Source organism: Chionomys nivalis, chromosome 1, assembly GCF_950005125.1.
Source record: "Chionomys nivalis chromosome 1, mChiNiv1.1, whole genome shotgun sequence".
Taxonomy (NCBI): domain Eukaryota; kingdom Metazoa; phylum Chordata; class Mammalia; order Rodentia; family Cricetidae; genus Chionomys; species Chionomys nivalis.
Window position 1 is genome coordinate 185,107,596 of NC_080086.1, and position 17,274 is coordinate 185,124,869.

The 17,274-nt window shown below is 44.2% G+C and overlaps 1 protein-coding gene across 1 annotated transcript in view; it reads right to left on the reverse strand.

The window, feature by feature from the left end:
* Met (MET proto-oncogene, receptor tyrosine kinase) overlaps nt 1-16,073 on the reverse strand; it is a 110,695-nt gene extending 94,622 nt beyond the window's left edge. The window contains exon 1 of the mRNA XM_057768188.1: nt 15,506-16,073. The gene's annotated coding sequence lies outside the window, so the exon portion shown is untranslated. The remainder of the gene's footprint in view (nt 1-15,505) is intronic.
* Nucleotides 16,074-17,274: the final 1,201 nt, after the last annotated feature.

Below are 17,274 nucleotides of genomic sequence, written 5' to 3' on the forward strand. Positions count from 1 at the left end.
GTTAATTTAAGTTATAAGAGCTAGTTAAAAACAAGTATAAGCTAAGGTCAAGCTTTTATAAATGAATAAATCTCTGTGTCGTTATTTGCAGGCTGGTGGTGCTGATGAGAAAGCTTGCTTCAGCACAAGGATGAGGATCAAGGAGAAAAAAGTGGGGACTCCCTAGATCAGTATCGTTTTACCTTCATCAGCAGAGAGTATAAAAATCCATCTCTCTGCATTAGTTCTGTCTATCAACAACTACTCAACCTGAATTCAGCACATGTTCATCAGGCCCTACTATGCTTGAAATACATCAGGAAGCAAACATTCCAGATCTTGTAGGAAGCACTTACTAGCAGGGGCATTCAGGCGGCAATACATAAGCAAGCAAGATGTAGAGGGTATTAGAAGTTGACAGCATCTGGAGATCTGAACTGTCTCAAGGGAAGGTACAGGGAGAAATCTGTGGCTTTGAAAATCTGTGGAGGTGACTTTTGAGAAAAAGGTCGAGGGAGGGAGAACTCAGACAAATGGCATGTGGAAAGAGATTTCTGAGCAGGGGTAAGAAGAATGGAATCCCTTTGAATGTGTGAAGGAAGACCGTGGCAGGGGTTAGCATGGCCTAAGGGGGAGGCAATGGAGCCAGCGGCAGATTGCTGAAGCGATCCCACCAAATGGACTGGCCCAGGCTACAAGGAAATGAGGAGTTTCCTTTGGGCTGAAACAGCTGAATTGTGGTTGTAGTTTGATGACGGAGAGGATGGAATTAAAATATCAGGTGTGTGTCTTAAAAGAGAAATAAAACTAAAGGTTTTATAATAAGGAAACTGGTCTTCCCAATTGAAGATATGGTGATGTGAAGGGTTAGCACAACCAGTAGGGTTTATGACCAGGAGTTTTGAAGACCACGGGATGTGAAGAAACCAGTTTGGTTGTGTTCACTGTTGACGTACTACTTATACAGTCAAGAGTTGTTGGGCATGTGGTGAAATATTTGGGTCTTAGAATGAATAAAGTCTAGGGCAAAGACTTAAATTAAGAAGCAATCGGCGTATAGATGGTGTGGAAAGATAGGAAGTTGGGTGAGATCACCACGATGGCTAATCTTCAGGGTCCATTTGACTGGGTTTGGAATCACCTAGGAGATGCACCTCTGGATATGTCTGGGAGCATGTTTCCAAAAAGATCTACCTCAAATGTGTTACAGATTAAACAGAAAGGGGAGAAAGCAAGTTGTGCACTGGCATTCAAGGCTTTTTGCTTCTTGATTATGGACACAATGTGACAATCGATCAGTATCATGTTCTACAGTATCAGTACCATGCTTTCTTTGCCATGGTGGGCTATTTTGTTGCAGACCACCAACCACCATCCAAAATAATCCCCTTCTCCTGAGAGAACCAGGCAGGTTTCAGCAGAACTGCAGCCATAGCACAATGACCTGAGAGGACTTTGAGCCCAACACTCCCTTCAGTTGCTTCTTGTTATGCATTTTGTTACAACAACAAATAAAGAATTAATACAACCTAAAAGGAAAAGAAAAGCAAGGACAAGAAGTGTAGAAGCGAAGGCTGGGGCCAACAACGCTAACAGGCTGGAAGAGCAGGAGGAGTAAGTGGAGCCAAAAGAACAGATGGAGATCCCTGTGGAACCTGTACTCGCTCTCTGGACACCTGCTCTCCCACCGGCATCTTATCTGTGCCTCACATCTCCCACATTCCCACGTCATCGTATTGGACTCCCGTTTGCAGGAATGGCAGACATGCCTGTGTCATTGCTCAATGTCACCTCTTACCTGCATTGCTACAGTTTTCTACCTGGTTTCCCCTCTCCACCCTTGTCTTCATGATATGCTCTCCAAAGTACAAGAGACATTTTTTTTTCCTGAATGGAAAATCTGATTATGCTGTTTCTGAACCGAACAAAGAGTCACCACCTTAGGAAATCTTGAAAGGCACACATGACCTCTCCAGACTTACTACTGCAGTTGATGGACTAACCATTCGATTCCGAGTTTTTAAAGCAAGCTATGTACTCTCTCACTTTAAGTGTTGGCGTATGTGGGTTTTCTTTATGGAGCAGTCTTTAGTTGCTTCACCTGGATAACTCTCAGTCTTGCCTTAGGAGATTCGTCTGGAAAATCTTGATGCCTCTCTCGTCTTCCAGAGGGAAACAGAGACTCTCTCAGGTGCCTTCCTCTCATCTTGCCCCATCACACTGCATTGCAATGTGTGTTTCCTACTAGCCCGGGAGCTTGGCTGTCAACTACTAAATTATTGTCATTACATGGCACTTACTAAACACATATGTCAAAAAAAAATGACAATTAAGTTAATATCTGAAAGAATGATCCCAAACAAAGAGTTCATAAAGTGATGACAGGACTAGGAAGATACTAAGAAGAGAGAGAACACTTATGTGCTAATGATTCAGCATAGTTGTTGATCATAAGAGAGATTGAGACTTCAAGATAGTTTAATTACTACCTCAAAGACACCTGCTGATCATTCAGGTGGAAGTATCTTCCAACCTGAGGATGGTAGTCTAAAGAAAAGACGGAGTCAAAGACAGAAATTTGTGTTCCATTGGTTCATCTGAACTTCAAAAGCTGTCGTCTTCACTGTTGGAAAGCAATGCATGGATAAATACCATAATCTAAAAAACCAAGAACGTAAAGTCCTCTAACGTTCAGTCATCTTTTGAGTACCTGCACACCTAAAAAGTTGTGAGTTCTGGAGCATTTTTTATTTTGGATATTTATTACGGCCTATGCTTTCTATTCTAGAATCTGTGTGATGGAAAAAAATGATGAAAAAAAACTCTAAAATTTGAAACTTTTCTGACCCCAGCATTTTGGATAGGGGTCAGCACTGCCTTAATTGCAAAGGTATAAAGAAAAGTTGTGAACAAAGGAAACATGGAGGCACAAGAGGCTGAGTTTGGATGGGTTTTGCCAAGAAGGGGGGAAGAAATCAGACACACATCGTGGATCAGAGTGTATTCCACAAGGGAGACAGTGGGAATAAAACAAATGTCCATTATCTTTGGCAACAAGGAGACTTTCTTGGCATATGGAGGTGACTACTTGAATCAAATGAGTTAGGCAATTAATAGGAAAAAAGAAAGCAGAGAAAACAGGTTAGGCATACATTTTTAAGAACTCTTACTGAAAAGATAAGACAAATCCGAGCAACGTCCCAGGCAACTGTGTATTTAAGATCCTATCAGCACGCCTTGCATCTGTGTTTTCCTTCTTGAAGAGGCAGCTGGTTGCTTAAGGGCTGAATGAAAAAAAAGGTTAAGGAGACTTTAAAGATGGAGGGGAGGAGCCAAAACGAGGGCAGGGCAGGCAGAACAAGGTGATCAAAGATGAGGGAGAGACGGAGATCAGGATCACAGGTTGGAAAGACCACTTCACTCTCTGAGACATACCCAAGGAGGTCATAATGAGTGACATGGAGACCAAATGGGCTTCTGCTACTCTCTATGTCTGAAAGGAGACCTTACATCGAGAATAAAGAAAGCCAAAGGCAGCTGAGAGCTTGAGAAAATGGTGAGAGTTTGAGTCTTTGCAGTGGGCCTGGGGAAAGAAGGAATAGAGATCTGTAGGGAAAGGACTCACTGTGGACGGGTCAAAGATGGAAGGACCAAGAACGAAACCATGACTCATGATTCTCCCATCTTAAAGCACATAGTGCCTGTTCCCATTGAGCTTCTACAGAGAGAGCAGGCTGAGTTGAGGAGCAGATGGCTACACGATTATGACCTCTGCAGCAAATTCCTCATAATGTTTACATAATTCATCAGATCTACGGGCCTTTATTAAGAGGAAATGCCAGGCTCTGATTATTATTATTTCAGAATGAGATTTATTGAAATCTGGAAGAAATAACTTCTGGGGAAAGAAAACACATCAAAACAGATACTCTTCTCTCTTCAATAAAGCCAATGACATAAAGATGTTAAAGAAATGAATCAGATATAATGATCATCTAACTCTGAAAAGTAAAACCCTTTTAGGAACTGTAAGGGAGCTTTGGTCCCGAATTCCAGTCTAGTTATTCACTAAGAATGTTTAATAGTAGTTGGAAAGTAATTAATCTCTTATAGCACAGATCCAAGGGCTGTCACCTTTCAGTGCCATTAGCAAAACTGTCTGGGATTTTATCTGTACTTTTCTGGTGACTTAAAGAGCATTTTTAAAAAGCTCCATAAAGACCTGAAGAGTGCTTAAAAGTCAATGGGCCTTGACACACAGATTGCAAGGAACAATCTATGTGCTAATCAGACTGAAAGAAAATCGACAAGTTTCTTAATTTTGACATAACAGAGAAGCAGTTTTAAGAAGTCCAAAATACATATTCATTTCTGCTTGAAGTTCTTTCCCCGTCAACCAACAATAGCTAACGAATGTTTAAACCTAAAGACTCTTCTAGCTCTTAAATGATATGTGCTTGTTTACTGTCCTTGTGTTAGCCAGATTGTGTGTAAACCACAGGCTCTCTTGGGACTTTGTGGCCTCCACTTGGAGGTGGAAAGAGAGGGTCATGCCCAAACGTGAAGCCAGGTCAGGTGATAGCTGCCTAGTTTACGATCTCAGATGAACAAAAATACGGGAAGTAAAGACAAAAAGACAGGAAGTAATGTATTTTCCTCAAATCTTTAGATCAAGGTCTAAGTTTATTCAAAATATTAACTTTTAATTCCAGATTCACTCTTCTAGCATGGATTCCATTGTAGTGAACATCCCAAGAAAGGCTTCAAGATACATCCTCACGGGAAGCTAATTCACACCCACAACACAGATTTTTCAGTGGAAAATGATTACTGATACAGTTCTTAAGACTATAGCATTTGTTCACAGTAATAATTCTTATATGGTAGTGATTATGTATGATAGGAAATTTTTCTATGAAAATGGAACAAAAAACTTACAAACTTGTTGGGTTTAATGGCACAACTGTCTCTGCAAAGATCACTTGACACAGTGTACGAGAGCTGGCTGCAGAGTGCTTAGAACACGCCACTGATAATAAAAGCTGTGTTTCTGTCTTACATTCCTGCGATTCCCACTAGTAGACAAAGACAGGATAAACTTAGAGGCCAGTTTACATCTGGATAGTTATATTAGTAAGCTTTGCAATGAAATATGGGAGGCAGCCGGCTTTACAGAGCAAGGTTTACTCGGCTCATAGCCTTGGAGCCTCATGGGCAGGAATTCATGGTGTGCAGCAGATGGCAATGGCCAGGGTATATTAAGCTGCGTGCTCACATCTGGAGCTAGGAATCAGAGGGCTAGTGGTGTCCTATAAGGCTCCAGGGTGTAACACATTTCCTCCTGCTAGCCACCTTTTAAAGATCTCCGCCATCTCCACTTGCTTACACCTTATTCGTGGGCTTCTTTGGTGACACAGCCATATTCAAACAACAATACTGATGATAGTCTACCTTTTGTAATAAGTAAAGCATGTGTGATGGAAGAGAAGGGGAGCTTAGGCTTTACCCACAGCCTAACTAGTGTGTGTGTGTGTGTGTGTGTGTGTGTGTGTGTATGTGCAAGAGAGAGAGACACAGAGAGAGAGGCTTCCATTGTTGATTTCCCACTTTGAGCCTCCTCTTTCCTATTTAGAATGAAGGCAACAATCCAACAGTGGACTACGGAACCTTACAAAGTTTTCGGAAGAAGGAATACAAATGGTTGTGAAATATTTTGATAAGTCCTCATTATCTTTAGCCATCTCTAAGGCATGCACATTAAATGTTCTTTGAGATTTCATCTTACCCCAGTCAGACAGGCTAAGATTAAGGAAACTAAAGACAATGCGTGCTGGCAAGACTGTGGGAAAGGAGAACGCTCACTCGCTGCTGTGAGAGGGAAAACTGATGGAGCAGCTGTGGACCTTAGTGCAGCAGCAGCTCCGCTGTTTCACCCGGCTGTACCACTTCCAGGCGTCTATCAAAAGGGCCTTACTTCCTGCTGCAGAGATACCTGCTCATTCGTGGCTGCGGTCGCTTTACTCAGAGTGTCTGGAACATGACAACAGCCGACATGTCTATCAGATGATGATGGAGTGATGAAACGTGATGCCTGTATTAAAATGGAATTTTCGGGGGAGGGGGAGGGAAATGGGAGGCGGTGGTGGGGAGGAGGCAGAAATCTTTAATAAATAAATAAATAAATTTATTAAAAAAAATAAAATGGAATTTCCTTTAGCTAGGAATAAAAATGAAATGATGAAATTTTGCAGGTAAAACGCATGGATCTAGAAAACAGAATACGGAATAAGGTAACCCAGAAAGACAAATGCTGCATGTTCTCACCGATACGTGGACTCTAGTGTCAAATCTTTAGATTTCTGTGTTGAATTTGGAGTACCTATCTAACAAGAAAACAAGAAAGGGGCTGTCGATGGGAAGGGCAAAGAGAGATCCCAAGGGAGGAGGGCTAACAGAACAGAGACGATATGGAGGGGAAAGGGTTAACAATGGGAAGGGAGTTTTAAGTGGACAGAGGGGTGGGAGGGTAGAGCAGGAGAGGGCAGTGGGGTGGGACAAATAACACTGGGGATGTTTGACACAGCCACGTACAAATCTATTTTATAAGCTTCATAGTACATGTATGCATTCATATAACAAGGTTGTGGGAGCTACACAGCAGATCATGCTCATCCCGGAAGACGTATTTTGTCAAGTAGAAATCCCAGTGCTAGGTACGAGATACCTCCCCATGTGCTGTTGGTCAGAGAAGTCCCCAAGACCCCAAAATAATTTACATTATTGCCATTACTTTTGGTTGGGGGAGAAAAACATCATCAGAGTTCCCCATCTGTGAACCCTGTGGCCCACAACAGTGACCAGCAAGATAGAGTCATGAGGGCAATGCATGTTCCGGGAGTAAAGAACTGCTTTCTGATTGCATTGAAGGCTCACTCTAGAGGAGGAAACACATGCCTGCTAACTGCAGATCCGGCCAAGAACCCGTGGCTGTGGACCCTTCACCCTGTGAAGCCTCAACCACTGAACAAACTGCTATCATGTTTAATAAATGGTCGTAGTATCAAATTTCCCTCTAAATTGACATCTCTCTACCTATGGATTAGTTGAGTGGATGGTGGCTGATAACACAACACAATCATCCAAAGTGCCTAAGAAGTGCCCAGCCACAAATGGGACATCGCCACAACACCCCTACCCTAAGGCTCAGGAACCACAGTAGAAGACACAGGTGAAATATTCTAAGAGCCAGAGGTGGGGAGCACCAGAACAAAACAGTCTCCTCTGGACATGAGAGGACACTAGACTCAGGAGCTCAGAACAGTTTGGGGTACCTGCACAAAACCTGCAGAAGACCAAGCCAATTGTTCTAGATGGAGAAGGAGGGGTCTATGTGTTCCCATTCCTAGCGGGAAGGGCTATGACCAGTTCACAAGCTCTGGGGGAGGAAGAGTGAGTTTTCTTTAAGGGTCTGGCTTCTAGTAGGCTGATACCACACGTCAGAATTGGTGGGCTGTTAGATTTTTTTTTTTAAAAGAAAGGACATGAAGTAGGGTATGAAGAGGTGGAAGTGGATCTGTAAGGCGTTAAAGGGGAAGAATTGGGGCTGAACGTGATTAAAATACACTGAAATTATCAAGAATAAAAATACGCTTGCAGGAAAGGCAAGCGAGCAGGCAGCTGGGTCCTCACTGGACACTGACTTACAGTGCACCTTGCCCCTTCAAGTGTTTTCCTACCGTTCACCTCTGTTTTCTCACTGACCCAATACCCATCAGAACCTCCAGTAGTATTGATTTTCCGTGTCTGTGGCATAAAAGTTACCACAAAAAATATCCTGAACTGAACAATTTTACATATTCTGCCCAAGGAACTTCCTTCATTTATCAAGCTATAAGACTTTTTAACTGGAATTTTAAAACGCTTGCAACACAGTTGTGTGAAACAAAAAGAAAAGCAAAATGCATCGTTTTTAATTAATGATTAAGCCAAGTGCAAAAACATCAGAATATTCTAAGCTATATAAATAAGTTGCTCATTCTACAGAGTTATCTGTAATGAAATGTCAGAACAAGCCTTACTGATGGCGTTTGGATGCAGTGACCCTTCAGGGTCAACGGAACGAAATCTATAATTGTAATAACAAAATTTCCCCCTTTTCCCATCTCCCCCAACATAAGAAATGACCAAACGCGGCTACTTCGCATGCTGCATATGAGGAAGGGTTTCTGAGGATAAGATTCGATGGGCAATTAGAAACCTAAGTCTGGCTGGGTGATGGTGGCGCACGCCTTTAATCCCAGCACTCGGGAGGCAGAGGCAGGCGGATCTCTGTGAGTTTGAGACCAGCCTGGTCTACAAGAGCTAGTTCCAGGACAGGCTCCAAAACCACAGAGAAACCCTGTCTCGAAAAACCAAAAAAAAAAAAAAAAAAAAAAAAAAAAAAAAAAAAGAAACCTAAGTCTGGCATCAAAACCGACCGACCACATGGCCTGTTCCAGTTCTGCGCCTCCCCTCTCTGCAAAGCAACCATGCATTCTATCCATTTGCATTTCAACTGCATGGAAAACTGCATGCTTGTGTTGAGTCCAGCTGGGAAGTAGAATCAGCAGATATCACACACAAACAGGAAATCTAGCTACAGCAAGAAGGTGTTTTTCTCCACACAATGGAGTTCAATGTTATTTGGAGTAAAACCCAAGGGCACCATTACCATTGGGCACCACTCATACCCTTGTACATGATAGTAGTTTATACCTATAGTGTAATGTTTCCTAAGCCTATTTGAACTCGCTGCTCTTCCTAGGCATACGTATACCTTCCCCTTTCTGGGCATAGCTTTCAATCAGCAAGTGTGTCAAGGTGGGTGGAAGGAAGACAGGAATAGTAAAAGAGGGAAAATCAATTTTCAGAAAGCATATGGTAACAACAGAATATTTAATCAAATTAGCCTAGAAATGCCTTCCTATTTTCAGAACTCTTTGCAAGGCAGTTGCTTCACAGTACAAAATGAATTTCAATAAATGTCATATATTTAGTTAGATGGCTTATATTTGAAAGTTGCCGAAACAGGTCAACACACTCAGAATAGATCTTGTTCTAAGACATGACAGATGAATATTGATATTGAATATAAAGATTGGCTTAGGTAAAAGCTTCCGGGCTGAAGAAAGTCATTCACTTAACATTCAAGTAAGTATTTGCTGGATACCTACTATGTGACAAAAGAGAAAGAGATGAATATTTGGTATATAAATAAGATGTTAGCACAATGAGGGGTGTCAAAAATATTTCTTCGGTACCAAGAGTTTTCACATTGTGTTAGTGCCCGTTCACTGAGCTCTGTTGATAGTTTACACCTATTCCAGATTTTTAAAAGATGCCATTTACTCACTCTTAGCAAACACCAACATCATATTTTCCCCGAAAATCAGTGGGTTCTTCCATGGTTTCAAAGATTTCGTAGACATCAAAGAGCTCCGAGGGACATTCAGTTTATGGGTAATGGTTTAAGGTTTAGTGAATCAAAAACACATGGATTAAATTTCCCTTAAAAGACCCGTAGGTTTAAAACTCAAAGAGAGAAAATGCTCTGGCCTCAAGCTAAGCCAAGACTTAGTTTTTAAAGTCAGTTTGAGTTGTCTTATGGACCCAACACTTGGCTGGGCTTTTCTTTCCCACATAAGCAGGCCTCGGAGGAGGAGATAGAGCATTCCCAACTCGGTTACAGACATTTACACTCTCTCTCTCTCTCTCTCTCTCTCTCTCTCTCTCTCTCTCTCTCTCTCTCTCTCCTCCCTCTCTCTCTCTCAGAGTTTGGACAACTACCTTATGTCAACGATCAGCAATTGGAGGCATTTCTGGATCTCCAAGTGATTCTGTTGTAATATACAACTTCAAAATTGGACCTCAGATCGTAGGTGCTATCTCTCAGATTTCCTACCTGAAGGCAACACCTCATCATTTCAAAACAGGAAAAGGTCTGCAATCTTAATATATGCATTGCTTTATGGTGCATGATTATGTTTGTGTTTAAAATAGTAGGAAAACATACAGTACATAATCTTCCTTTTGTACACAATAGCTTTCCGGAAGGCCGCTAGCATGGGCACTTTAGCTAGTTTCTAGGATTAGGGAAAACATGTCCATACATAACCTGGGAGCCTTTCTTCCTTCGGAAAACTAGACTGCAACACGGAGCTGATTGCTTTGAAAGGGCACGCAAAGCCAGCAAAGCCAGCAAGGCGGTGCACGTTTTGAGTTTCAATAGTAGGGAAAGAAAAAACAAAGGGGGAAGGCTCAATCAGATCCAAAATAAAGAGCCAATATTCCAAGAAGAGAGCCTAGTCTGAAGGGGAGAACTTGGAAATGAAGTTCACACACAAACTTAAGATGGATTCAGCGAGAGCCTAGTCTGAAGGGGAGAACTTGGAAATGAAGTTCACATACAAACTTAGGATGGATTCAGCGAGAGCCTAGTCTGAAGGGGAGAACTTGGAAATGAAGTTCACACACAAACTTAGGATGGATTCAGCTTTCAGAAAATGAGGACCTCAGTGTAAGAATGAAATAACTAGATTATCCTGCTACTTAGAGACGTCCATAGCCTGGTGCAAAGCATGCAGAGTGGCCGGTTTAGAGAAGCACGTTCTAAGTGATGGGTGATAAAATAGCCTTGTCTTTTTTGACTTAACTTTCTAGAGTAGATTGTTTTTGAGAATTCTAGAAAAACTAAGTGCTTTGTTTAGAAGGTCGTCTAAGACACTCTGGCTGTGGGTGCTGCTCCACTGGACAGTACCCTAAGGAGCCACACCACTGGGCACAAACTGTCAAGGCCACATGGGACCAAATCTAGCCTGCAGACTTTGTGTCCCTCTTGGATGTATAGTGCTTTAAGTATACCAAGTTAACATTTTAAAACAGGGATCTGTATGGATTCTCTCAAAAATTTACAAGATAGCTATCACGTTGGTTCATGACAGGCAGAAAGGCCACACAACAACTCCAGTGTTGGATACGAAGTGATGACTGTCCCCTCTCTGGTGGAACGTCTGTCAGCACCTGGGAAAAGTGGTTAGCTTCATTCATTGAAGACACTTGTTTGCAAATATTTCTATAGGGCGCATGCAGAACAGGAGAGGAGGAGGAGGGTGATCAGCATGTTGTCTTCGCACAGAAGGCAGAAGGACACAGAGAGAGGAGGAGACACAAGTGCCCAGCACACATACTCTACACCCTAGCAATTGCCTCACTGCTGGCACCCACCTGACACCCTGGAGAGGACCTACGGATGACTATGTGGGTTTTATTGCCCACAAATTCCACTGAGCCAGACGCAGGGCAGAAGGTAAGAAACCTATATAGCCTAACGGGCCAAGAGCTCTGCTGTTGAACCTGAGGAGTGTAGGGAGCTGCCATGAATTTGTTTTCATGTTACAAACAAAAGGTCCGGGACACCTTTGTGCCTTTGCCTTTGAGACTGGAGCTACCCACAGAGGCTTTTTAATTTTATTTTTTAAAGAACACCCCACCTTGTAAATGAGAGACTCTGTGGCCAGCTGTGCAGTGCAAAATTTCAAAAAAACACAAGAACACAAGGATACTATGGAGGGGGACTCTCGGCGTTCACACACTATCTCCTTAAGGTTTCGGCTAAAGTCATCCTTGATGAGAGGTCCTTCCCTCATCTCGTTGCTGGGTTTCAATCCCCATTCCCATCCTCCTTACCTTCAACAGTGCCCATTCTCCTCATCACTAGCATACAACAAACATTTTATTTTCAATTTCTTTTTTGCCTCCCTCAACAGAACAGGGTGTCATGGGGTCACAGTTTTGGAGGGTTTCTTCCCCTACAGAAACCTCACACACTAGAACAATGCCTAGTAGATGCTCAATGAAGTATACTAAACCCCCAGACACATTGTTAAGAGACAAGGAGCTTGGCTTTCCTGAGCACCTGTGGCTCTCTGACCACATCCCACAACTGGTTTTCCTCATCGCATAAGTAGTACACCGTTAGGTTTTCACCCTTATGATATCATCTATATGAACCATAGCTTTTCCCACACTACTCTATGGCCCTGCGGCTCTGCAATTTGACGCAAAACCGGAGATCTGCATAGACATTCTTGCACACATCTACACAAGCACAGAAAGAATACATATGCCGAGGTCTGTGATTACAAAGTTGACTGTCGCCCATTTCACAGCCTCACACCTCCTGTTACATACGCCACACGTGCGATTCTTCTCTCTCAATTATGTTTTATAGCTTATAAAAACTTTCTTCATTTTGTCCCTTGAAAAAGCAATTTAACACAGCTGAAGAAATATCTGAGAATGGACTTTCTGATGGACTGGCAGGTTACAAAGCCACTCACAGCTCTTAATCTGATAATGGGCAGAAGACCCCACACATATAAAGAAAGGCTTTCTATTTTTTTTTTTAACTTAAGAGAAAAGTAAAAAGGAAATTGAGAGGCAAAGGGGGAGGCGGGGAGAAGGGGAGTGGGGACTGGGTATATTACCAGAGCATAGAAATATTACACTCATCTTGGTCTCTAACCAGTGGAAAGTCTTGCAGGAGCTAAACCTCTGCTGCTGGCTGGCAATGGGCTGAGCAGCTGGCTCAAGCCAGCCCTAGTCTATAATGTGGGACAGTGAAGGCCTTAAGATGAGCTGTGCCCAGTGTGGAGAATATGAAGAAGGAGCAAGCAGAAGCAGCTTAGACATCTGAAGTCCTTTATGTTTCAGTCTTCAGCGAGTGAGATGACTGAATGTCTTTTTCATGTAACGTTCCCTTAGTAATTAGGGATTCTAGCTTCACTTTGTATGTGTGATATCTGGCTACGCCATTAGACTGTAAATTTCTCAAGGGCAGATCCATTTTTATTTCCCTCCTCCACTTTTGGATATTCTCCTAGAACCAGCACAGATACTGATCACAGTAAGCTTCTTTGCTCGTTTTGGGGAGAAAAATCTGAGTTCGGTAGTGAGTCAGTAACTGTGAGGAACTCATAACCAACATGATCCCAAACAGACACTAGTCACGGTGTCTACTGCATATTACTGAGAGCTGGCTGTTGTTTTGCACTAAGAAAACCCATGAAACTCTGTTCTGAGGGCCCAGCATCAGACAACAGTTGCAACATAACCAGGCAGGAAAGGACTTCCTGCACTTGAGAGTCTGCATTCACTTTGTCCCTGAAGGGAGAATGATAAGGACTCTAGGTATCCCAGGCACAAACACAGTAGACCAAAGGGTATCAAAGGGGCACTAGAGGAATAGCTCCGCATTTAAGGGCAGTGACTGTTCCATCAGAGGACGCTGACAGTTATCTGTAACTTCACTTCCAGGAGATCTGATGCTCTCTTCTGGCCTCCATGGGTGCCAGGCACATACACGGTGCAGAGATACGCACACAGGCAAAACACCTGTACACATTTTCCCCTGCAGTGGTAGGGAAAAGAAGGAGAGATGGCTCTGGTGACGATCACCAAGCCGAATGCCAGTGAAGAAGAAACCAGAAAACTGTGTGAAATTGGGGGCGAAGCCAAGGGATAGAGATGAAAAGCGAAGGGGGACAAGATTAGAGGGAGTCTGGATGCGTGGTTAGCCAAGCCTGGCCATGAGGGTGAACCAGAGAGTGACACTTAGACAGCCACACAGTGCCAGCCCCCGAGTTCTTCTCTTTGTTCCGAGGAAACCACATCTGAGAAAACCTGTACCTGCGGTTATTACAAAGACTTGGGAAAAAACCCGACTAACTCTACTGTAAACTATTTATTTCTATCAACAGTGCTGCAAATTGACCTTTAAAGTGTAATTCCTAAGTGCAGTCCTCATTAAAACATTTTTTTAAAAAAGTTCAGGACAAACATGGGGAATTTGTTTACATGGTCTTAGAAATCATAAATTGTAGGTATTTACCTTGTTGAGAAAATTATTTTCCTCTCATTATAGACTTAAAAGTGACACGATGTTAAACTTTCATATTAACGGCCTGTCGCCAGTTTTACTTTTCTATTTGACAGATAAAGCTTGCCCTAGGTTCTCAGAGTCTGTAGTGCATCCCTAGTGTAAACTCCCTGCTGCACATGATCAAGAACAAAGCAGTATGGGTAAAGGCAGCAGTTGCCTGATCATCCTCCACACGCTCTAAATTCATCTTGTTTACAGCGGAATATGGCTAAGTTAATAACTATTGACGAGCGCCCTGCTGAGTCTGGAAACTGACCGCAAGATTTAAAGCACCTATTACACTTTGTAGGAACACATTTTTTCAGTGCTATAAAACTTCTTATTGAAGATGGACATATCACTCGTGTTGTTTATCTGTTCGAATGAGGTAAACACTGGCTATATCACAATCTGCAGTGGCAGAGACCACAGCACCTCATTTCTGTTCCACAATGGAAGTTTCCCCTTGAGAACAAAGCCGAGTCGGCTTCCAGATGGAGAGGAAAGCTATATACCTGCAAATAATCTGAGCAGCATTAACAGTGTCCCTATAAAAGCACAATTTATATCCCAGTAGCAAAGGAAAACACCATGTACATCATTTTCAGATCATCTTCATGCAGAAAAAATTCATTAGTCAGCTCTAATAGTTGAGCTGTAAAGGAAAATAATGTTCTTCTGAATCCATTTGCATGGCAATGTGTGTGTGGCTGGCTGCTGGAAGCGACAGAATAAACCTCCACCCAATGCTACAAAATGCGAACAGTCTTCTTAAAATGCCGCCTATATTCTCTCCAGTTACAGCTTTTACAATCTCCTCATATTCATGGACCGTTTTAACTTTGCAATTAGAGACTCCTGATTCTTTCGCCTAAGAAAGTTGACAATATTTCATTCTGCCCGCGAGCTGCTTTGAACACAGCCTGTGATAAGGCAAAAACCCACGGACAAGCACTCATGCGTGAACCCCTGAAACCCTTGCCAACTGCGAAATTAGCAAATGGCTCTTCTAAAACATAAAAGATAGGAAATGAGAAACCACAGTTTGGAGTAAATTCTGCATTGTACTTTCATTGGTGTTTTAATAATTATACCGGTACTAGCCAGACCGCCTGACCTCTGGTTATAATGTATTTCACCTCCACAGAGTCCCAGCAAAAAGATCAAGTAGGATCAAAAATGATGGATCACACACTCTGCGTGTTTGCCAGGAATAAAAAATTCAACCCATCCCAGAAACACCTGCCCTTTGGAAAGACGCACCCCCCACCCCCGCCCCACATAAGGCAGATAAAGCAGGGCTTGGGAACAAGGAAATAGCTGAGCTCAAACCTTGCAGGCTACATCACCCTGGACAGGGTGACCGGATCCCTTTTGTAAGGGCTGAGTCAGATCACGACGGTAAAACTTGCAGAGCCACAGCAGTCCATGAGCACCCACTGCTCTCAGCGCCCTGAGTCACACAGGTGGCCGTCAACAACACTATCCTAAGGTGACAATCTCAATTCTAGTTTGCACCTTCCCCGACCCCATCCCTTCAGTTTCCCAAGCCCCCGAGCTCGCACCCACCTCGTTGGTCTTGCCCTGCGAAGCGGCAACCAGTTCCCTTTAGTGGAACAAAGAAAGCGGAGGTGCTGGGAGAGGGTGGGTGCGGGATTGACGCGGCTGGAGTTTGTACCTTGCGGTGCCCGGGAGCGCGAAGTCAGCCGGCCGGGACCACCCGCGCGCTCCGCCCTTCTCTGGCGAGTCAGCGGTCGCCCCGCATCTGGCTCGGCACCAGGTCACCCGGGATCGGGAGCTGTGGGCGGCGAGGCTGTCCCGGTCACCTGCGGCCCGGGCCGAACCCCGCCGAGCGCCCTCGGACTGCTCCGCCCCTTCCCACACGCGCCCTGCCCGGCCCGTGAGTCAGCCGGGCATTGGCGGCGCCCCGGCGCGTCCGGGCGGGAGTCGATGAGACCCAGGCACCCGCCCCAGCACGTGTCCGTTCGTCCCTGTCGCTCTCGGTTTGTCCCACCGGTCCCTCGAGGGGCCGAGGTGGGAACTGGCACCACCCTCCGGGTGGGTGGGGGACACCGTCTCCGCCCTTCCCGCCGCCCGTGCGCCTGGCCTTGAGGGGGAGGGGGATCGCGCCTTCTCAAGCCCCGCCCCACCTCCGCCCTCGACAAGGTAAAACTTTCTAGGTGACAAAGTTTCCCTCTCCCTGGCTACTTGTTTTCTCCTCCTTCCCCGGCTCCAGAGTCTGAAGCAAGCACAGCGGGAGATCAGCGGCCCCGAGTCTCCCCCTCCTGGTGCTCCCGCAGCGAGTGTCACCCGCACTGAGCGCACGCACCCCAGGCGCACCCGGGCGATGCAGCCTCTCCCACGCCCGCCCGCGGTGGCGGCCCCGCGCTCACCCGCGAGACAGAAATCTGGGCTGAAACAAGGGGCTCATTGTCACAGACGCTGGTGGGAGTGCATGGGCGGATTGTCCCAGTGATTCCATTTTGCAACCATTATCCCCTACTATAATATAACTCTAGCTTTCTAGAGGAAGAACCCCAGGAGTTTAACCCAGCAGAGGCTTCCGTTTAACTTTCACTTTTTCTCATAGCCGGACATAGGTTGATTAAATAGACAAATAACAATTAACAAAACCCACACGAAAGTTCAAGTTTCAAATGTTAAAAACTCAGATTGTTGAGAAGGGTTTGGGGGCAATAGTTAACTTATGAGGATTCACAATTACCTACCAGAATAGAGTAAGGCGAAAGGATCTATCCAGTGCCTTTTAGGACACCAGTTCTTTCCAACTGTTCTTAGATCTGGTTTGACAATGGAAACAGTAGGGATTCGCTAGTCACCGCGAGTCACTCCACTGACAGGTGGCACCTACTACACACAGAACGAAGACTAGGAAAGTAACACGTCCTTGTCTCATACATTTCTTATTGCTGCACTATGAGCCCCGCATGTTAGCAGACAGTAGACAGAGCTATTTCAGTCCCCAGAGCTGTTTACCTCACCACTCTTCAGTTTGATGGAAAAGGAAAATTCCTATTACATTTTTGGAGCCCTGAACGGAATCATTTTGCAGATGAATAAAACAGTTCATACAAGTTCCTCGCAAGGCGACATAGCTTAAGAAACTCAGAGTTAGAACAGAACTCAGTTCTCGAATCTCCTTCAAGGGTCTACAGCGGCTCCAGTCAGGCAAGCTTGATTCAACACGGCCCTTCCAAATATCAAGTATCATTAATGCAGGCTGGAGCTCACTCTAAAACTCCGGTGTTCCAGGTTATAGGACACTGGACTTGTAATATGGCGACCTGATTAGCTTCAAAGTGTATAACATTCCACAA